The sequence below is a fragment of the Narcine bancroftii genome, chromosome 7, assembly GCF_036971445.1.
Source record: "Narcine bancroftii isolate sNarBan1 chromosome 7, sNarBan1.hap1, whole genome shotgun sequence".
Lineage (NCBI taxonomy): Eukaryota > Metazoa > Chordata > Chondrichthyes > Torpediniformes > Narcinidae > Narcine > Narcine bancroftii.
In genome coordinates, this window is record NC_091475.1 from 124,628,032 (window position 1) to 124,651,152 (window position 23,121).

The following is a 23,121-nucleotide window of genomic DNA, read 5'->3' on the forward strand; positions in this document are numbered from 1 at the left end:
CCTCTGATGCTCCTCTGTTGCTCCTCTGATGCTCCTCAGATGCTCCTCTGATGCTCCTCTGATGCTCCACTGATGCTCCACTGATGCTCCTCTGATGCTCCTCTGATGATCCTCTGATGCTCCTCTGATGCTCCTCTGATGCTCCTCTGATGCTCCTCTGAGGCTCCTCTGATGCTCCTCTGATGCTCCTCTGATGCTCCTCTGATGCTCCTCTGTTGCTCCTCTGATGCTCCTCTGATGCTCCTCTGATGCTCCTCTGACGCTCCTCTGACGCTCCTCTGACGCTCCTCTGATGCTCCTCTGATGCTCCTCTGATGCTCCTCTGATGCTCCTCTGATGCTCCTCTGATGCTCCTCTGTTGCTCCTCTGATGCTCCTGTGATGTTCCTCTGATGCTCCTCTGATGCTCCTCTGATGCTCCTCTGATGCTCCTCTGAGGCTCCTCTGATGCTCCTCTGATGCTCCTCTGATGCTCCTCTGTTGCTCCTCTGATGCTCCTCTGATGCTCCTCTGATGCTCCTCTGATGCTCCTCTGTTGCTCCTCTGATGCTCCTCTCATGCTCCTCTGATGCTCCTCTGATGCTCCTCTGATGCTCCTCTGATGCTCCTGACCCTGCTCCTGCTCCTCTGATGCTCCTCTGATGCTCCTCTGATGCTCCTGCTCCTGCTCCTGCTCCTGCTTCTCTGGTGCTCCTCTGATGCTCCTCTGATGCTCCTCTGATGCTCCTCTGATGCTCCTGTGATGCTCCTCTGATCCTCCTCTGATCCTCCTCTGATGCTCCTCTGATGCTCCTCTGATGCTCCTCTGATGCTCCACTGATGCTCCTCTGATGCTCCTCTGATGCTCCTCTGATGCTCCTCTGATGCTCCTCTGATGCTCCTCTGATGCTCCTCTGATGCTACACTGATGCTCCTCTGATGCTCCTCTGATGCTCCTCTGATGCTCCTCTGATGCTCCTCTGATAATCCTCTGATGCTCCTCTGATGCTCCTCTGTTGCTCCTCTGATGCTCCTCTGATGCTCCTCTGATGCTCCTCTGATGCTCCTCTGATGCTCCTCTGATGCTCCTCTGATGCTCCTCTGATGCTCCACTGATGCTCCTCTGATGCTCCTCTGATGCTCCTCTGATGCTTCTCTGATGCTCCACTGATGCTCCACTGATGCTCCTCTGATGCTCCTCTGATGCTCCTCTGTTGCTCCTCTGATGCTCCTCTGATGCTCCTCTGATGCTCCTCTGATGCTCCTGCTCCTTCTCCTGCTCCTCTGATGCTCCTCTGATGCTCCTCTGATGCTCCTGCTCCTGCTCCTGCTCCTGCTCCTGCTCCTCTGGTGCTCCTCTGATGCTCCTGCTCCTGTCCCTGCTCCTGCTCCTGCTCCTGCTCCTGCTCCTCTGATGCTCCTCTGATGCTCCTGCTCCTGCACCTGCTCCTGCTCCTGCTCCTGCTCCTGCACCTGCTCCTGCTCCTGCTCCTGCTCCTCTGATGCTCCTCTGATGCTCCTCTGATGCTCCTCAGATGCTCCTCTGATGCTCCTCTGATGCTCCTCTGATGCTCCACTGATGCTCCTGTGATGCTCCTCTGAGGCTCCTCTGATGCTCCTCTGATGCTCCTCTGATGCTCCTCTGATGCTCCACTGATGCTCCTGTGATGCTCCTCTGATGCTCCTCTGATGCTCCTCCGATGCTCCTCTGATGCTCCACTGATGCTCCTCTGATACTCCTCTGATGCTCCTCTGATGCTCCTCTGATGCTCCTCTGATGCTCCACTGATGCTCCTCTGATGCTCCTCTGATGCTCCTCTGATGCTCCTCTGATGCTCCTCTGATGCTCCTCTGATGCTCCTCTGATGCTCCTCTGTTGCTCCTCTGATGCTCCTCTGATGCTCCTCTGATGCTGCTCTGATGCTCCACTGATGCTCCTCTGATGCTCCTCTGATGCTCCTCTGATGCTCCTCTGATGCTCCTCTGATGCTCCTCTGATGCTCCTCTGATGCTCCTCCGATGCTCCTCTGAGGCTCCTCTGATGCTTCTCTGATGCTCCTCTGATGCTCCTCTGTTGCTCCTCTGATGCTCCTCTGTTGCTCCTCTGATGCTCCTCTGATGCTCCTCTGATGCTCCTCTGATGCTCCTCTGATGCTCCTCTGATGCTACACTGATGCTCCTCTGATGCTCCTCTGATGCTCCTCTGATGCTCCTATGATGCTCCTATGATGCTCCTCTGATGCTCCTCTGATGCTGCTCTGATGCTCCACCGATGCTCCTCTGATGCTCCTCTGATGCTCCTCTGATGCTCCTCTGATGCTCCTCTGATGCTCCTCTGATGCTCCTCTGATGCTCCTCCGATGCTCCTCTGAGGCTCCTCTGATGCTTCTCTGATGCTCCTCTGATGCTCCTCTGTTGCTCCTCTGATGCTCCTCTGTTGCTCCTCTGATGCTCCTCTGATGCTCCTCTGATGCTCCTCTGAAGCTACACTGATGCTCCTCTGATGCTCCTCTGATGCTCCTCTGATGCTCCTCTGATGCTCCTCTGATGCTCCTCTGATGCTCCTCTGATGCTCCTCTGTTGCTCCTCCGATGCTCCTCTGATGCTCCTCTGATGCTCCTCTGATGCTCCACTGATACTCCACTGATGCTCCTCTGATGCTCCTCTGATGCTCCTCTGATGCTCCTCTGATGCTCCTCTGATGCTCCTCTGATGCTCCTCTGATGCTCCTCTGATGCTCCTCTGATGCTCCTCTGATGCTCCTCTGATGCTCCTGCTCCTGCTCCTGCTCCTGCTCCTGCTCCTCTGATGCTCCTCTGATGCTCCTGCTCCTGTTCCTGCTCCTGCTCCTGCTCCTGCTCCTGCTCCTCTGATGCTCCTCTGATGCTCTTGCTCCTGCACCTGCTCCTGCTCCTGCTTCTGCTCCTGCACCTGCTCCTGCTCCTCTGTTGCTCCTCTGATGCTACTCTGTTGCTCCTCTGATGCTCCTCTGATGCTCCTCTGATGCTCCTCTGATGCTACACTGATGCTCCTCTGATGCTCCTCTGATGCTCCTCTGATGCTCCTCTGATGCTCCTCTGATGCTCCTCTGATGCTCCTCTGATGCTCCTCTGATGCTCCTCTGATGCTCCTCTGATGCTCCTCTGATGCTCCTCTGTTGCTCCTCTGATGCTCCTCTGATGCTCCTCTGATGCTCCTCTGATGCTCCACTGATGCTCCACTGATGCAACTCTGATGCTCCTCTGATGCTCCTCTGATGCTCCTCTGATGCTCCTCTGATGCTCCTCTGATGCTCCTCTGATGCTCCTCTGATGCTCCTCTGATGCTCCTCTGATACTCCTCTGATGCTCCTCTGATGCTCCTCTGATGCTCCTCTGATGCTCCTCTGATGCTCCACTGATGCTCCTCTGATGCTCCTCTGATGCTCCACTGATGCTCCTCTGATGCTCCTCTGATGCTCCTCTGATGCTCCTCTGATGCTCCTCTGATGCTCCTCTGATGCTCCTCTGATGCTCCTCTGATGCTCCTCTGATGCTCCTCTGATGCTGCTCTGATGCTCCACTGATGCTCCTCTGATGCTCCTCTGATGCTCCTCTGATGCTCCTCTGATGCTCCTCTGATGCTCCACTGATGCTCCACTGATGCTCCTCTGATGCTCCTCTGATGCTCCTCTGATGCTCCTCTGATGCTCCTCTGATGCTCCTCTGATGCTCCTCTGATGCTGCTCTGATGCTCCTCTGATGCTGCTCTGATGCTCCACTGATGCTCCTCTGATGCTCCTCTGATGCTCCTCTGATGCTCCTCTGATGCTCCTCTGATGCTCCTCTGATGCTCCTCCGATGCTCCTCTGAGGCTCCTCTGATGCTTCTCTGATGCTCCTCTGATGCTCCTCTGTTGCTCCTCTGATGCTTCTCTGTTGATCCTCTGATGCTCCTCTGATGCTCCTCTGATGCTCCTCTGATGCTACACTGATGCTCCTCTGATGCTCCTCTGATGCTCCTCTGATGCTCCTCTGATGCTCCTCTGATGCTCCTCTGTTGCTCCTCTGATGCTCCTCTGATGCTCCTCTGATGCTCCTCTGATGCTCCACTGATGCTCCACTGATGCTCCTCTGATACTCCTCTGATGCTCCTCTGATGCTCCTCTGATGCTCATCTGATGCTCCTCTGATGCTCCTCTGATGCTCCTCTGATGCTCCTCTGATGCTCCTCTGATGCTCCTCTGATGCTCAACTGATGCTCCTCTGATGCTCCACTGATGCTACTCTGATGCTCCTCTGATGCTCCACTGATGCTCCTCTGATGCTCCTCTGATGCTCCTCTGTTGCTCCTCTGATGCTCCTCAGATGCTCCTCTGATGCTCCTCTGATGCTCCACTGATGCTCCACTGATGCTCCTCTGATGCTCCTCTGATGCTCCTCTGATGCTCCTCTGATGCTCCTCTGATGCTCCTCTGATGCTCCTCTGAGGCTCCTCTGAGGCTCCTCTGATGCTCCTCTGTTGCTCCTCTGATGCTCCTCTGATGCTCCTCTGATTCTCCTCTGATGCTCCTCTGATGGTCCTCTGATGCTCCTCTGATCCTCCTCTGATGCTCCTCTGATGCTCCTCTGAGGCTCCTCTGATGCTCCTCTGATGCTCCTCTGTTGCTCCTCTGAGGCTCCTCTGAGGCTCCTCTGATGCTCCTCTGATGCTCCTCTGTTGCTCCTCTGATGCTCCTCTGATGCTCCTCTGATGCTCCTCTGAGGCTCCTCTGAGGCTCCTCTGATGCTCTTCTGATGCTCCTCTGTTGCTCCTCTGATGCTCCTCTGATGCTCCTCTGATGCTCCTCTGATGCTCCTCTGATGCTCCTCTGATGCTCCTCTAATGCTCCTCTGATGCTCCTCTGATGCTCCTCTGAGGCTCCTCTGAGGCTCCTCTGATGCTCCTCTGATGCTCCTCTGATGCTCCTCTGATGCTCCTCTGATGCTCCTCTGATGCTCCTCTGATGCTCCTCCGATGCTCCTCTGAGGCTCCTCTGATGCTTCTCTGATGCTCCTCTGATGCTCCTCTGTTGCTCCTCTGATGCTCCTCTGTTGCTCCTCTGATGCTCCTCTGATGCTCCTCTGATGCTCCTCTGATGCTCCTCTGATGCTACACTGATGCTCCTCTGATGCTCCTCTGATGCTCCTCTGATGCTCCTCTGATGCTCCTCTGATGCTCCTCTGATGCTCCTCTGATGCTCCTCTGTTGCTCCTCTGATGCTCCTCTGATGCTCCTCTGATGCTCCTCTGATGCTCCACTGATGCTCCTCTGATGCTCCTCTGATGCTCCTCTGATGCTCCTCTGATGCTCCTCTGATGCTCCTCTGATGCTCCTCTGATGCTCCTCTGATGCTCCTCTGATGCTCCTCTGATGCTCCTCTGATGCTCCTGCTCCTGCTCCTGCTCCTGCTCCTGCTCCTCTGATGCTCCTCTGATGCTCCTGCTCCTGCTCCTGCTCCTGCTCCTGCTCCTCTGGTGCTCCTCTGATGCTCCTGCTCCTGTCCCTGCTCCTGCTCCTGCTCCTGCTCCTGCTCCTCTGATGCTCCTCTGATGCTCCTGCTCCTGCACCTGCTCCTGCTCCTGCTCCTGCTCCTGCACCTGCTCCTGCTCCTGCTCCTGCTCCTCTGATGCTCCTCTGATGCTCCTCTGATGCTCCTCAGATGCTCCTCTGATGCTCCTCTGATGCTCCTCTGATGCTCCACTGATGCTCCTGTGATGCTCCTCTGATGCTCCACTGATGCTCCTCTGATGCTCCTCTGATGCTCCTCTGATGCTCCACTGATGCTCCTGTGATGCTCCTCTGATGCTCCTCTGATGCTCCTCCGATGCTCCTCTGATGCTCCACTGATGCTCCTCTGATACTCCTCTGATGCTCCACTGATGCTCCTCTGATGCTCCTCTGATGCTCCACTGATGCTCCTCTGATGCTCCTCTGATGCTCCTCTGATGCTCCTCTGATGCTCCTCTGATGCTCCTCTGATGCTCCTCTGATGCTCCTCTGTTGCTCCTCTGATGCTCCTCTGATGCTCCTCTGATGCTGCTCTGATGCTCCACTGATGCTCCTCTGATGCTCCTCTGATGCTCCTCTGATGCTCCTCTGATGCTCCTCTGATGCTCCTCTGATGCTCCTCTGATGCTCCTCCGATGCTCTCTGAGGCTCCTCTGATGCTTCTCTGATGCTCCTCTGATGCTCCTCTGTTGCTCCTCTGATGCTCCTCTGTTGCTCCTCTGATGCTCCTCTGATGCTCCTCTGATGCTCCTCTGATGCTCCTCTGATGCTCCTCTGATGCTACACTGATGCTCCTCTGATGCTCCTCTGATGCTCCTCTGATGCTCCTCTGATGCTCCTCTGATGCTCCTCTGATGCTCCTCTGATGCTGCTCTGATGCTCCACCGATGCTCCTCTGATGCTCCTCTGATGCTCCTCTGATGCTCCTCTGATGCTCCTCTGATGCTCCTCTGATGCTCCTCTGATGCTCCTCCGATGCTCCTCTGAGGCTCCTCTGATGCTTCTCTGATGCTCCTCTGATGCTCCTCTGTTGCTCCTCTGATGCTCCTCTGTTGCTCCTCTGATGCTCCTCTGATGCTCCTCTGATGCTCCTCTGATGCTACACTGATGCTCCTCTGATGCTCCTCTGATGCTCCTCTGATGCTCCTCTGATGCTCCTCTGATGCTCCTCTGATGCTCCTCTGATGCTCCTCTGTTGCTCCTCCGATGCTCCTCTGATGCTCCTCTGATGCTCCTCTGATGCTCCACTGATACTCCACTGATGCTCCTCTGATGCTCCTCTGATGCTCCTCTGATGCTCCTCTGATGCTCCTATGATGCTCCTCTGATGCTCCTCTGATGCTCCTCTGATGCTCCTCTGATGCTCCTCTGATGCTCCTCTGATGCTCCTGCTCCTGCTCCTGCTCCTGCTCCTGCTCCTCTGATGCTCCTCTGATGCTCCTGCTCCTGTTCCTGCTCCTGCTCCTGCTCCTGCTCCTGCTCCTCTGATGCTCCTCTGATGCTCTTGCTCCTGCACCTGCTCCTGCTCCTGCTTCTGCTCCTGCACCTGCTCCTGCTCCTCTGTTGCTCCTCTGATGCTACTCTGTTGCTCCTCTGATGCTCCTCTGATGCTCCACTGATGCTCCTCTGATGCTCCTCTGATGCTACACTGATGCTCCTCTGATGCTCCTCTGATGCTCCTCTGATGCTCCTCTGATGCTCCTCTGATGCTCCTCTGATGCTCCTCTGATGCTCCTCTGATGCTCCTCTGATGCTCCTCTGATGCTCCTCTGATGCTCCTCTGTTGCTCCTCTGATGCTCCTCTGATGCTCCTCTGATGCTCCTCTGATGCTCCACTGATGCTCCACTGATGCAACTCTGATGCTCCTCTGATGCTCCTCTGATGCTCCTCTGATGCTCCTCTGATGCTCCTCTGATGCTCCTCTGATGCTCCTCTGATGCTCCTCTGATGCTCCTCTGATACTCCTCTGATGCTCCTCTGATGCTCCTCTGATGCTCCTCTGATGCTCCTCTGATGCTCCACTGATGCTCCTCTGATGCTCCTCTGATGCTCCACTGATGCTCCTCTGAGGCTCCTCTGATGCTCCTCTGATGCTCCTCTGATGCTCCTCTGATGCTCCTCTGATGCTCCTCTGATGCTCCTCTGATGCTCCTCTGATGCTCCTCTGATGCTGCTCTGATGCTCCACTGATGCTCCTCTGATGCTCCTCTGATGCTCCTCTGATGCTCCTCTGATGTTCCTCTGATGCTCCACTGATGCTCCACTGATGCTCCTCTGATGCTCCTCTGATGCTCCTCTGATGCTCCTCTGATGCTCCTCTGATGCTCCTCTGATGCTCCTCTGATGCTGCTCTGATGCTCCTCTGATGCTGCTCTGATGCTCCACTGATGCTCCTCTGATGCTCCTCTGATGCTCCTCTGATGCTCCTCTGATGCTCCTCTGATGCTCCTCTGATGCTCCTCTGATGCTCCTCCGATGCTCCTCTGAGGCTCCTCTGATGCTTCTCTGATGCTCCTCTGATGCTCCTCTGTTGCTCCTCTGATGCTTCTCTGTTGCTCCTCTGATGCTCCTCTGATGCTCCTCTGATGCTCCTCTGATGCTACACTGATGCTCCTCTGATGCTCCTCTGATGCTCCTCTGATGCTCCTCTGATGCTCCTCTGATGCTCCTCTGTTGCTCCTCTGATGCTCCTCTGATGCTCCTCTGATGCTCCTCTGATGCTCCACTGATGCTCCACTGCTGCTCCTCTGATACTCCTCTGATGCTCCTCTGATGCTCCTCTGATGCTCATCTGATGCTCCTCTGATGCTCCTCTGATGCTCCTCTGATGCTCCTCTGATGCTCCTCTGATGCTCCTCTGATGCTCAACTGATGCTCCTCTGATGCTCCACTGATGCTACTCTGATGCTCCTCTGATGCTCCACTGATGCTCCTCTGATGCTCCTCTGATGCTCCTCTGTTGCTCCTCTGATGCTCCTCAGATGCTCCTCTGATGCTCCTCTGATGCTCCACTGATGCTCCACTGATGCTCCTCTGATGCTCCTCTGATGCTCCTCTGATGCTCCTCTGATGCTCCTCTGATGCTCCTCTGATGCTCCTCTGAGGCTCCTCTGAGGCTCCTCTGATGCTCCTCTGTTGCTCCTCTGATGCTCCTCTGATGCTCCTCTGATTCTCCTCTGATGCTCCTCTGATGGTCCTCTGATGCTCCTCTGATCCTCCTCTGATGCTCCTCTGATGCTCCTCTGAGGCTCCTCTGATGCTCCTCTGATGCTCCTCTGTTGCTCCTCTGATGCTCCTCTGAGGCTCCTCTGATGCTCCTCTGATGCTCCTCTGTTGCTCCTCTGATGCTCCTCTGAAGCTCCTCTGATGCTCCTCTGAGGCTCCTCTGAGGCTCCTCTGATGCTCCTCTGATGCTCCTCTGTTGCTCCTCTGATGCTCCTCTGATGCTCCTCTGATGCTCCTCTGATGCTCCTCTGATGCTCCTCTGATGCTCCTCTAATGCTCCTCTGATGCTCCTCTGATGCTCCTCTGAGGCTCCTCTGAGGCTCCTCTGATGCTCCTCTGATGCTCCTCTGATGCTCCTCTAATGCTCCTCTGATGCTCCTCTGATGCTCCTCCGATGCTCCTCTGAGGCTCCTCTGATGCTTCTCTGATGCTCCTCTGATGCTCCTCTGTTGCTCCTCTGATGCTCCTCTGTTGCTCCTCTGATGCTCCTCTGATGCTCCTCTGATGCTCCTCTGATGCTCCTCTGATGCTACACTGATGCTCCTCTGATGCTCCTCTGATGCTCCTCTGATGCTCCTCTGATGCTCCTCTGATGCTCCTCTGATGCTCCTCTGATGCTCCTCTGTTGCTCCTCTGATGCTCCTCTGATGCTCCTCTGATGCTCCTCTGATGCTCCACTGATGCTCCACTGATGCTCCTCTGATGCTCCTCTGATGCTCCTCTGATGCTCCTCTGATGCTCCTCTGATGCTCCTCTGATGCTCCTCTGATGCTCCTCTGATGCTCCTCTGATGCTCCTCTGATGCTCCTCTGATGCTCCTGCTCCTGCTCCTGCTCCTGCTCCTGCTCCTCTGATGCTCCTCTGATGCTCCTGCTCCTTTTCCTGCTCCTGCTCCTGCTCCTGCTCCTGCTCCTCTGATGCTCCTCTGATGCTCTTGCTCCTGCACCTGCTCCTGCTCCTGCTTCTGCTCCTGCACCTGCTCCTGCTCCTGCTCCTGCTCCTCTGTTGCTCCTCTGATGCTCCTCTGTTGCTCCTCTGATGCTCCTCTGATGCTCCTCTGATGCTCCTCTGATGCTCCTCTTATGCTACACTGATGCTCCTCTGATGCTCCTCTGATGCTCCTCTGATGCTCCTCTGATGCTCCTCTGATGCTCCTCTGATGCTCCTCTGATGCTCCTCTGATGCTCCTCTGATGCTCCTCTGATGCTCCTCTGATGCTCCTCTGTTGCTCCTCTGATGCTCCTCTGATGCTCCTCTGATGCTCCTCTGATGCTCCACTGATGCTCCACTGATGCAACTCTGATGCTCCTCTGATGCTCCTCTGATGCTCCTCTGATGCTCCTCTGATGCTCCTCTGATGCTCCTCTGATGCTCCTCTGATGCTCCTCTGATGCTCCTCTGATGCTCCTCTGATGCTCCTCTGATGCTCCTCTGATGCTCCTCTGATGCTCCTCTGATGCTCCTCTGATGCTCCTCTGTTGCTCCTCTGATGCTCCTCTGATGCTGCTCTGATGCTCCTCTGATGCTCCACTGATGCTCCACTGATGCAACTCTGATGCTCCTCTGATGCTCCTCTGATGCTCCTCTGATGCTCCTCTGATGCTCCTCTGATGCTCCTCTGATGCTCCTCTGATGCTCCTCTGATGCTCCTCTGATGCTCCTCTGATGCTCCTCTGATGCTCCTCTGATGCTCCTCTGATGCTCCTCTGATGCTCCTCTGATGCTCCACTGATGCTCCACTGATGCTCCTCTGATGCTCCTCTGATGCTCCTCTGATACTCCTCTGATGCTCCTCTGATGCTCCTCTGATGCTCCTCTGATGCTCCTCTGATGCTCCTCTGATGCTCCTCTGATGCTCCTCTGATGCTCCTCTGATGCTGCTCTGATGCTCCTCTGATGCTGCTCTGATGCTCCACTGATGCTCCTCTGATGCTCCTCTGATGCTCCTCTGATGCTCCTCTGATGCTCCTCTGATGCTCCTCTGATGCTCCTCTGATGCTCCTCTGATGCTCCTCTGATGCTCCTCTGATGCTCCTCTGATGCTCCTCTGATGCTGCTCTGATGCTCCACTGATGCTCCTCTGATGCTCCTCTGATGCTCCTCTGATGCTCCTCTGATGCTCCTCTGATGCTCCTCTGATGCTCCTCTGATGCTCCTCCGATGCTCCTCTGAGGCTCCTCTGATGCTTCTCTGATGCTCCTCTGATGCTCCTCTGTTGCTCCTCTGATGCTCCTCTGTTGCTCCTCTGATGCTCCTCTGATGCTCCTCTGTTGCTCCTCTGATGCTCCTCTGATGCTCCTCTGATGCTACACTGATGCTCCTCTGATGCTCCTCTGATGCTCCTCTGATACTCCTCTGATGCTCCTCTGATGCTCCTCTGATGCTCCTCTGATGCTCCTCTGTTGCTCCTCTGATGCTCCTCTGATGCTCCTCTGTTGCTCCTCTGATGCTCCTCTGATGCTCCTCTGATGCTCCTCTGATGCTCCACTGATGCTACACTGATGCTCCTCTGATGCTCCTCTGATGCTCCTCTGATGCTCCTCTGATGCTCCTCTGATGCTCGTCTGATGCTCCTCTGATGCTCCTCTGATGCTCCTCTGATGCTCCTCTGATGCTCCTCTGATGCTCCTCTGATGCTGCTCTGATGCTCCACTGATTCTCCTCTGATGCTCCTCTGATGCTCCTCTGATGCTCCTCTGATGCTCCTCTGATGCTCCTCTGATGCTCCTCTGATGCTCCTCCGATGCTCCTCTGAGGCTCCTCTGATGCTTCTCTGATGCTCCTCTGATGCTCCTCTGTTGCTCCTCTGATGCTCCTCTGTTGCTCCTCTGATGCTCCTCTGATGCTCCTCTGATGCTCCTCTGATGCTCCTCTGATGCTCCTCTGATGCTCCTCTGATGCTACACTGATGCTCCTCTGATGCTCCTCTGATGCTCCTCTGATGCTCCTCTGATGCTCCTCTGATGCTCCTCTGTTTCTCCTCTGATGCTACTCTGATGCTCCTCTGATGCTCCTCTGATGCTCCACTGATGCTCCACTGATGCACATCTGATGCTCCTCTGATGCTCCTCTGATGCTCCTCTGATGCTCCTCTGATGCTCCTCTGATGCTCCTCTGATGCTCCTCTGATGCTCCTCTGATGCTCCTCTGATGCTCCTCTGATGCTCCTCTGATGCTCCTCTGATGCTCCTCTGATGCTCCTCTGATGCTCCTCTGATGCTCCACTGATGCTCCACTGATGCTCCTCTGATGCTCCTCTGATGCTCCACTGATGCTCCTCTGATGCTCCTCTGATGCTCCTCTGATGCTCCTCTGATGCTCCTCTGATGCTCCTCTGATGCTCCTCTGATGCTCCTCTGATGCTCCTCTGATGCTCCTCTGATGCTCCTCTGATGCTCCTCTGATGCTCCTCTGATGCTCCTCTGATGCTCCACTGATGCTCCTTTGATGCTCCTCTGATGCTCCTCTGATGCTCCTCTGATGCTCCACTGATGCTCCTCTGATGCTCCACTGATGCTCAACTGATGCTCCTCTGATGCTCCACTGATGCTACTCTGATGCTCCTCTGATGCTCCTCTGATGCTCCTCAGATGCTCCTCTGATGCTCCTCTGTTGCTCCTCTGATGCTCCTCAGATGCTCCTCTGATGCTCCTCTGATGCTCCACTGATGCTCCACTGATGCTCCTCTGATGCTCCTCTGATGCTCCTCTGATGCTCCTCTGATGCTCCTCTGATGCTCCTCTAATGCTCCTCTGAGGCTCCTCTGAGGCTCCTCTGATGCTCCTCTGATGCTCCTCTGTTGCTCCTCTGATGCTCCTCTGATGCACCTCTGATTCTCCTCTGATGCTCCTCTGATGGTCCTCTGATGCTCCTCTGATCCTCCTCTGATGCTCCTCTGATGCTCCTCTGATGCTCCTCTGATGCTCCTCTGATGCTCCTCTGATGCTCCTCTGACGCTCCTCTGAGGCTCCTCTGATGCTCCTCTGATGCTCCTCTGATGCTCCTCTGATGCTCCTCTGATGCTCCTCTGAGGCTCCTCTGATGCTCCTCTGATGCTCCTCTGATGCTCCTCTGATGCTCCTCTGATGCTCCTGCTCCTGCTCCTGCTCCTGCTCCTGCTCCCCTGATGCTCCTCTGATGCTCCTGCTCCTGCTCCTGCTCCTGCTCCTGATCCTGCTCCTGCTCCTCTGATGCTCCTCTGATGCTCCTGCTCCTGCACCTGCTCCTGCTCCTGCTACTGCTCCTGCTCCTGCTCCTGCTCCTGCTCCTGCTCCTGCTCCTCTGATGCTCCTCTGATGCTCCTCTGATGCTCCTCTGATGCTCCTCTGATGCTCCTCTGATGCTCCTCTGATGCTCCTCTGATGCTCCTCTGATGCTCCTCTGATGCTCCTCTGATGCTCCTCTGATGCTCCTCTGATGCTCCTCTGATGCTCCTCTGATGCTCCACTGATGCTCCTCTGATGCTCCTCTGATGCTCCACTGATGCTCCTCTGATGCTCCTCTGATGCTCCTCTGATGCTCCTCTGATGCTCCTCTGATGCTCCTCTGATGCTCCTCTGATGCTCCTCTGATGCTCCTCTGATGCTCCTCTGATGCTCCTCTGATGCTGCTCTGATGCTCCACTGATGCTCCTCTGATGCTCCTCTGATGCTCCTCTGATGCTCCTCTGATGCTCCTCTGATGCTCCACTGATGCTCCACTGATGCTCCTCTGATGCTCCTCTGATGCTCCTCTGATGCTCCTCTGATGCTCCTCTGATGCTCCTCTGATGCTCCTCTGATGCTCCTCTGATGCTGCTCTGATGCTCCTCTGATGCTGCTCTGATGCTCCACTGATGCTCCTCTGATGCTCCTCTGATGCTCCTCTGATGCTCCTCTGATGCTCCTCTGATGCTCCTCTGATGCTCCTCTGATGCTCCTCCGATGCTCCTCTGAGGCTCCTCTGATGCTTCTCTGATGCACCTCTGATGCTCCTCTGTTGCTCCTCTGATGCTTCTCTGTTGCTCCTCTGATGCTCCTCTGATGCTCCTCTGATGCTCCTCTGATGCTACACTGATGCTCCTCTGATGCTCCTCTGATGCTCCTCTGATGCTCCTCTGATGCTCCTCTGATGCTCCTCTGATGCTCCTCTGTTGCTCCTCTGATGCTCCTCTGATGCTCCTCTGATGCTCCTCTGATGCTCCACTGATGCTCCACTGATGCTCCTCTGATACTCCTCTGATGCTCCTCTGATGCTCCTCTGATGCTCCTCTGATGCTCCTCTGATGCTCCTCTGATGCTCCTCTGATGCTCCTCTGATGCTCCTCTGATGCTCAACTGATGCTCCTCTGATGCTCCACTGATGCTACTCTGATGCTCCTCTGATGCTCCACTGATGCTCCTCTGATGCTCCTCTGATGCTCCTCTGTTGCTCCTCTGATGCTCCTCAGATGCTCCTCTGATGCTCCACTGATGCTCCACTGATGCTCCTCTGATGCTCCTCAGATGCTCCTCTGATGCTCCTCTGTTGCTCCTCTGATGCTCCTCAGATGCTCCTCTGATGCTCCTCTGATGCTCCACTGATGCTCCACTGATGCTCCTCTGATGCTCCTCTGATGCTCCTCTGATGCTCCTCTGATGCTCCTCTGATGCTCCTCTAATGCTCCTCTGAGGCTCCTCTGAGGCTCCTCTGATGCTCCTCTGATGCTCCTCTGTTGCTCCTCTGATGCTCCTCTGATGCTCCTCTGAGGCTCCTCTGATGCTCCTCTGATGCTCCTCTGATGCTCCTCTGATGCTCCTCTGATGCTCCTGCTCCTGCTCCTGCTCCTGCTCCTGCTCCCCTGATGCTCCTCTGATGCTCCTGCTCCTGCTCCTGCTCCTGCTCCTGATCCTGCTCCTGCTCCTCTGATGCTCCTCTGATGCTCCTGCTCCTGCACCTGCTCCTGCTCCTGCTACTGCTCCTGCTCCTGCTCCTGCTCCTGCTCCTGCTCCTGCTCCTCTGATGCTCCTCTGATGCTCCTCTGATGCTCCTCTGATGCTCCTCTGATGCTCCTCTGATGCTCCTCTGATGCTCCTCTGATGCTCCTCTGATGCTCCTCTGATGCTCCTCTGATGCTCCTCTGATGTTCCTCTGATGCTCCTCTGATGCTCCTCTGATGCTCCACTGATGCTCCTCTGATGCTCCTCTGATGCTCCACTGATGCTCCTCTGATGCTCCTCTGATGCTCCTCTGATGCTCCTCTGATGCTCCTCTGATGCTCCTCTGATGCTCCTCTGATGCTCCTCTGATGCTCCTCTGATGCTCCTCTGATGCTCCTCTGATGCTGCTCTGATGCTCCACTGATGCTCCTCTGATGCTCCTCTGATGCTCCTCTGATGCTCCTCTGATGCTCCTCTGATGCTCCACTGATGCTCCACTGATGCTCCTCTGATGCTCCTCTGATGCTCCTCTGATGCTCCTCTGATGCTCCTCTGATGCTCCTCTGATGCTCCTCTGATGCTACACTGATGCTCCTCTGAAGCTCCTCTGATGCTCCTCTGATGCTCCTCTGATGCTCCTCTGATGCTCGTCTGATGCTCCTCTGTTGCTCCTCTGATGCTCCTCTGATGCTCCTCTGATGCTCCTCTGATGCTCCACTGATGCTCCACTGATGCTCCTCTGATACTCCTCTGATGCTCCTCTGATGCTCCTCTGATGCTCCTCTGATGCTCCTCTGATGCTCCTCTGATGCTCCTCTGATGCTCCTCTGATGCTCCTCTGATGCTCAACTGATGCTCCTCTGATGCTCCACTGATGCTCCTCTGATGCTCCTCTGATGCTCCACTGATGCTCCTCTGATGCTCCTCTGATGCTCCTCTGTTGCTCCTCTGATGCTCCTCAGATGCTCCTCTGATGCTCCTCTGATGCTCCACTGATGCTCCACTGATGCTCCTCTGATGCTCCTCTGATGCTCCTCTGATGCTCCTCTGATGCTCCTCTGATGCTCCTCTGATGCTCCTCTGAGGCTCCTCTGATGCTCCTCTGATGCTCCTCTGATGCTCCTCTGATGCTCCTCTGTTGCTCCTCTGATGCTCCTCTGATGCTCCTCTGATGCTCCTCTGACGCTCCTCTGACGCTCCTCTGACGCTCCTCTGATGCTCCTCTGATGCTCCTCTGATGCTCCTCTGATGCTCCTCTGATGCTCCTCTGATGCTCCTCTGTTGCTCCTCTGATGCTCCTGTGATGCTCGTCTGATGCTCCTCTGATGCTCCTGTGATGCTCGTCTGATGCTCCTCTGATGCTCCTATGATGCTCCTCTGATGCTCCTCTGAGGCTCCTCTGATGCTCCTCTGATGCTCCTCTGATGCTCCTCTGTTGCTCCTCTGATGCTCCTCTGATGCTCCACTGATGCTCCACTGATGCAACTCTGATGCTCCTCTGATGCTCCTCTGATGCTCCTCTGATGCTCCTCTGATGCTCCTCTGATGCTCCTCTGATGCTCCTCTGATGCTCCTCTGATGCTCCTCTGATACTCCTCTGATGCTCCTCTGATGCTCCTCTGATGCTCCTCTGATGCTCCTCTGATGCTCCACTGATGCTCCTCTGATGCTCCTCTGATGCTCCACTGATGCTCCTCTGATGCTCCTCTGATGCTCCTCTGATGCTCCTCTGATGCTCCTCTGATGCTCCTCTGATGCTCCTCTGATGCTCCTCTGATGCTCCTCTGATGCTCCTCTGATGCTGCTCTGATGCTCCACTGATGCTCCTCTGATGCTCCTCTGATGCTCCTCTGATGCTCCTCTGATGCTCCTCTGATGCTCCACTGATGCTCCACTGATGCTCCTCTGATGCTCCTCTGATGCTCCTCTGATGCTCCTCTGATGCTCCTCTGATGCTCCTCTGATGCTCCTCTGATGCTGCTCTGATGCTCCTCTGATGCTGCTCTGATGCTCCTCTGATGCTCCTCTGATGCTCCTCTGATGCTCCTCTGATGCTGCTCTGATGCTCCACTGATGCTCCTCTGATGCTCCTCTGATGCTCCTCTGATGCTCCTCTGATGCTCCTCTGATGCTCCACTGATGCTCCACTGATGCTCCTCTGATGCTCCTCTGATGCTCCTCTGATGCTCCTCTGATGCTCCTCTGATGCTCCTCTGATGCTCCTCTGATGCTCCTCTGATGCTGCTCTGATGCTCCTCTGATGCTGCTCTGATGCTCCACTGATGCTCCTCTGATGCTCCTCTGATGCTCCTCTGATGCTCCTCTGATGCTCCTCTGATGCTCCTCTGATGCTCCTCTGATGCTCCTCCGATGCTCCTCTGAGGCTCCTCTGATGCTTCTCTGATGCACCTCTGATGCTCCTCTGTTGCTCCTCTGATGCTTCTCTGTTGCTCCTCTGATGCTCCTCTGATGCTCCTCTGATGCTCCTCTGATGCTACACTGATGCTCCTCTGATGCTCCTCTGATGCTCCTCTGATGCTCCTCTGATGCTCCTCTGATGCTCCTCTGATGCTCCTCTGTTGCTCCTCTGATGCTCCTCTGATGCTCCTCTGATGCTCCTCTGATGCTCCACTGATGCTCCACTGATGCTCCTCTGATACTCCTCTGATGCTCCTCTGATGCTCCTCTGATGCTCCTCTGATGCTCCTCTGATGCTCAACTGATGCTCCTCTGATGCTCCACTGATGCTACTCTGATGCTCCTCTGATGCTCCACTGATGCTCCTCTGATGCTCCTCTGATGCTCCTCTGTTGCTCCTCTGATGCTCCTCAGATGCTCCTCTGATGCTCCACTGATGCTCCACTGATGCTCCTCTGATGCTCCTCAGATGCTCCTCTGATGCTCCTCTGTTGCTCCTCTGATGCTCCTCAGATGCTCCTCTGATGCTCCTCTGATGCTCCACTGATGCTCCACTGATGCTCCTCTGATGCTCCTCTGATGCTCCTCTGATGCTCCTCTGATGCTCCTCTGATGCTCCTCTAATGCTCCTCTGAGGCTCCTCTGAGGCTCCTCTGATGCTCCTCTGATGCTCCTCTGTTGCTCCTCTGATGCTCCTCTGATGCTCCTCTGAGGCTCCTCTGATGCTCCTCTGATGCTCCTCTGATGCTCCTCTGATGCTCCTCTGATGCTCCTGCTCCTGCTCCTGCTCCTGCTCCTGCTCCCCTGATGCTCCTCTGATGCTCCTGCTCCTGCTCCTGCTCCTGCTCCTGATCCTGCTCCTGCTCCTCTGATGCTCCTCTGATGCTCCTGCTCCTGCACCTGCTCCTGCTCCTGCTACTGCTCCTGCTCCTGCTCCTGCTCCTGCTCCTGCTCCTGCTCCTCTGATGCTCCTCTGATGCTCCTCTGATGCTCCTCTGATGCTCCTCTGATGCTCCTCTGATGCTCCTCTGATGCTCCTCTGATGCTCCTCTGATGCTCCTCTGATGCTCCTCTGATGCTCCTCTGATGTTCCTCTGATGCTCCTCTGATGCTCCTCTGATGCTCCACTGATGCTCCTCTGATGCTCCTCTGATGCTCCACTGATGCTCCTCTGATGCTCCTCTGATGCTCCTCTGATGCTCCTCTGATGCTCCTCTGATGCTCCTCTGATGCTCCTCTGATGCTCCTCTGATGCTCCTCTGATGCTCCTCTGATGCTCCTCTGATGCTGCTCTGATGCTCCACTGATGCTCCTCTGATGCTCCTCTGATGCTCCTCTGATGCTCCTCTGATGCTCCTCTGATGCTCCACTGATGCTCCACTGATGCTCCTCTGATGCTCCTCTGATGCTCCTCTGATGCTCCTCTGATGCTCCTCTGATGCTCCTCTGATGCTCCTCTGATGCTACACTGATGCTCCTCTGAAGCTCCTCTGATGCTCCTCTGATGCTCCTCTGATGCTCCTCTGATGCTCGTCTGATGCTCCTCTGTTGCTCCTCTGATGCTCCTCTGATGCTCCTCTGATGCTCCTCTGATGCTCCACTGATGCTCCACTGATGCTCCTCTGATACTCCTCTGATGCTCCTCTGATGCTCCTCTGATGCTCCTCTGATGCTCCTCTGATGCTCCTCTGATGCTCCTCTGATGCTCCTCTGATGCTCCTCTGATGCTCAACTGATGCTCCTCTGATGCTCCACTGATGCTCCTCTGATGCTCCTCTGATGCTCCACTGATGCTCCTCTGATGCTCCTCTGATGCTCCTCTGTTGCTCCTCTGATGCTCCTCAGATGCTCCTCTGATGCTCCTCTGATGCTCCACTGATGCTCCACTGATGCTCCTCTGATGCTCCTCTGATGCTCCTCTGATGCTCCTCTGATGCTCCTCTGATGCTCCTCTGATGCTCCTCTGAGGCTCCTCTGATGCTCCTCTGATGCTCCTCTGATGCTCCTCTGATGCTCCTCTGTTGCTCCTCTGATGCTCCTCTGATGCTCCTCTGATGCTCCTCTGACGCTCCTCTGACGCTCCTCTGACGCTCCTCTGATGCTCCTCTGATGCTCCTCTGATGCTCCTCTGATGCTCCTCTGATGCTCCTCTGATGCTCCTCTGTTGCTCCTCTGATGCTCCTGTGATGCTCGTCTGATGCTCCTCTGATGCTCCTCTGATGCTCCTCTGATGCTCCTCTGAGGCTCCTCTGATGCTCCTCTGATGCTCCTCTGATGCTCCTCTGTTGCTCCTCTGATGCTCCTCTGATGCTCCTCTGATGCTCCTCTGATGCTCCTCTGTTGCTCCTCTGATGCTCCTCTCATGCTCCTCTGATGCTCCTCTGATGCTACTCTGATGCTCCTCTGATGCTCCTGACCCTGCTCCTGCTCCTCTGATGCTCCTCTGATGCTCCTCTGATGCTCCTGCTCCTGCTCCTGCTCCTGCTTCTCTGGTGCTCCTCTGATGCTCCTCTGATGCTCCTCTGATGCTCCTCTGATGCTCCTGTGATGCTCCTCTGATCCTCCTCTGATCCTCCTCTGATGCTCCTCTGATGCTCCTCTGATGCTCCTCTGATGCTCCACTGATGCTCCTCTGATGCTCCTCTGATGCTCCTCTGATGCTCCTCTGATGCTCCTCTGATGCTCCTCTGATGCTCCTCTGATGCTACACTGATGCTCCTCTGATGCTCCTCTGATGCTCCTCTGATGCTCCTCTGATGCTCCTCTGATGCTCCTCTGATGCTGCTCTGATGCTCCACTGATGCTCCTCTGATGCTCCTCTGATGCTCCTCTGATGCTCCTCTGATGCTCCTCTGATGCTCCACTGATGCTCCACTGATGCTCCTCTGATGCTCCTCTGATGCTCCTCTGATGCTCCTCTGATGCTCCTCTGATGCTCCTCTGATGCTCCTCTGATGCTGCTCTGATGCTCCTCTGATGCTGCTCTGATGCTCCACTGATGCTCCTCTGATGCTCCTCTGATGCTCCTCTGATGCTCCTCTGATGCTCCTCTGATGCTCCTCTGATGCTCCTCTGATGCTCCTCCGATGCTCCTCTGAGGCTCCTCTGATGCTTCTCTGATGCTCCTCTGATGCTCCTCTGTTGCTCCTCTGATGCTTCTCTGTTGCTCCTCTGATGCTCCTCTGATGCTCCTCTGATGCTCCTCTGATGCTACACTGATGCTCCTCTGATGCTCCTCTGATGCTCCTCTGATGCTCCTCTGATGCTCCTCTGATGCTCCTCTGTTGCTCCTCTGATGCTCCTCTGATGCTCCTCTGATGCTCCTCTGATGCTCCACTGATGCTCCACTGATGCTCCTCTGATACTCCTCTGATGCTCCTCTGATGCTCCTCTGATGCTCATCTGATGCTCCTCTGATGCTCCTCTGATGCTCCTCTGATGCTCCTCTGATGCTCCTCTGATGCTCCTCTGATGCTCAACTGATGCTCCTCTGATGCTCCACTGATGCTACTCTGATGCTCCTCTGATGCTCCACTGATGCTCCTCTGATGCTCCTCTGATGCTCCTCTGTTGCTCCTCTGATGCTCCTCAGATGCTCCTCTGATGCTCCTCTGATGCTCCACTGATGCTCCACTGATGCTCCTCTGATGCTCCACTGATGCTCCTCTGATGCTCCTCTGATGCTCCTCTGATGCTCCTCTGATGCTCCTCTGAGGCTCCTCTGAGGCTCCTCTGATGCTCCTCTGTTGCTCCTCTGATGCTCCTCTGATGCTCCTCTGATTCTCCTCTGATGCTCCTCTGATGGTCCTCTGATGCTCCTCTGATCCTCCTCTGATGCTCCTCTGATGCTCCTCTGAGGCTCCTCTGATGCTCCTCTGATGCTCCTCTGTTGCTCCTCTGATGCTCCTCTGAGGCTCCTCTGATGCTCCTCTGATGCTCCTCTGTTGCTCCTCTGATGCTCCTCTGATGCTCCTCTGATGCTCCTCTGAGGCTCCTCTGAGGCTCCTCTGATGCTCCTCTGATGCTCCTCTGTTGCTCCTCTGATGCTCCTCTGATGCTCCTCTGATGCTCCTCTGATGCTCCTCTGATGCTCCTCTGATGCTCCTCTAATGCTCCTCTGATGCTCCTCTGATGCTCCTCTGAGGCTCCTCTGAGGCTCCTCTGATGCTCCTCTGATGCTCCTCTGATGCTCCTCTGATGCTCCTCTGATGCTCCTCTGATGCTCCTCTGATGCTCCTCCGATGCTCCTCTGAGGCTCCTCTGATGCTTCTCTGATGCTCCTCTGATGCTCCTCTGTTGCTCCTCTGATGCTCCTCTGTTGCTCCTCTGATGCTCCTCTGATGCTCCTCTGATGCTCCTCTGATGCTCCTCTGATGCTACACTGATGCTCCTCTGATGCTCCTCTGATGCTCCTCTGATGCTCCTCTGATGCTCCTCTGATGCTCCTCTGATGCTCCTCTGATGCTCCTCTGTTGCTCCTCTGATGCTCCTCTGATGCTCCTCTGATGCTCCTCTGATGCTCCACTGATGCTCCACTGATGCTCCTCTGATGCTCCTCTGATGCTCCTCTGATGCTCCTCTGATGCTCCTCTGATGCTCCTCTGATGCTCCTGCTCCTTTTCCTGCTCCTGCTCCTGCTCCTGCTCCTGCTCCTCTGATGTTCCTCTGATGCTCTTGCTCCTGCACCTGCTCCTGCTCCTGCTTCTGCTCCTGCACCTGCTCCTGCTCCTGCTCCTGCTCCTCTGTTGCTCCTCTGATGCTCCTCTGTTGCTCCTCTGATGCTCCTCTGATGCTCCTCTGATGCTCCTCTGATGCTCCTCTGATGCTACACTGATGCTCCTCTGATGCTCCTCTGATGCTCCTCTGATGCTCCTCTGATGCTCCTCTGATGCTCCTCTGATGCTCCTCTGATGCTCCTCTGATGCTCCTCTGATGCTCCTCTGATGCTCCTCTGATGCTCCTCTGTTGCTCCTCTGATGCTCCTCTGATGCTCCTCTGATGCTCCTCTGATGCTCAACTGATGCTCCTCTGATGCTCCACTGATGCTACTCTGATGCTCCTCTGATGCTCCTCTGATGCTCCTCTGATGCTCCTCTGATGCTCCTCTGATGCTCCTCTGATGCTCCTCTGATGCTGCTCTGATGCTCCACTGATGCTCCTCTGATGCTCCTCTGATGCTCCTCTGATGCTCCTCTGATGCTCCTCTGATGCTCCTCTGATGCTCCTCTGATGCTCCTCTGATGCTCCTCTGATGCTCCTCTGTTGCTCCTCTGATGCTCCTCTGATGCTCCTCTGATGCTCCTCTGATGCTCAACTGATGCTCCTCTGATGCTCCTCTGATGCTCCTCTGATGCTCCTCTGATGCTCCTCTGATGCTCCTCTGATGCTCCTCTGATGCTCCTCTGATGCTCCTCTGATGCTCCTCTGATGCTCCTCTGATGCTGCTCTGATGCTCCACTGATGCTCCTCTGATGCTCCTCTGATGCTCCTCTGATGCTCCTCTGATGCTCCTCTGATGCTCCACTGATGCTCCACTGATGCTCCTCTGATGCTCCTCTGATGCTCCTCTGATGCTCCTCTGATGCTCCTCTGATGCTCCTCTGATGCTCCTCTGATGCTGCTCTGATGCTCCTCTGATGCTGCTCTGATGCTCCACTGATGCTCCTCTGATGCTCCTCTGATGCTCCTCTGATGCTCCTCTGATGCTCCTCTGATGCTCCTCTGATGCACCTCTGATGCTCCTCCGATGCTCCTCTGAGGCTCCTCTGATGCTTCTCTGATGCTCCTCTGATGCTCCTCTGTTGCTCCTCTGATGCTTCTCTGTTGCTCCTCTGATGCTCCTCTGATGCTCCTCTGATGCTCCTCTGATGCTACACTGATGCTCCTCTGATGCTCCTCTGATGCTCCTCTGATGCTCCTCTGATGCTCCTCTGATGCTCCTCTGTTGCTCCTCTGATGCTCCTCTGATGCTCCTCTGATGCTCCTCTGATGCTCCACTGATGCTCCACTGATGCTCCTCTGATACTCCTCTGATGCTCCTCTGATGCTCCTCTGATGCTCATCTGATGCTCCTC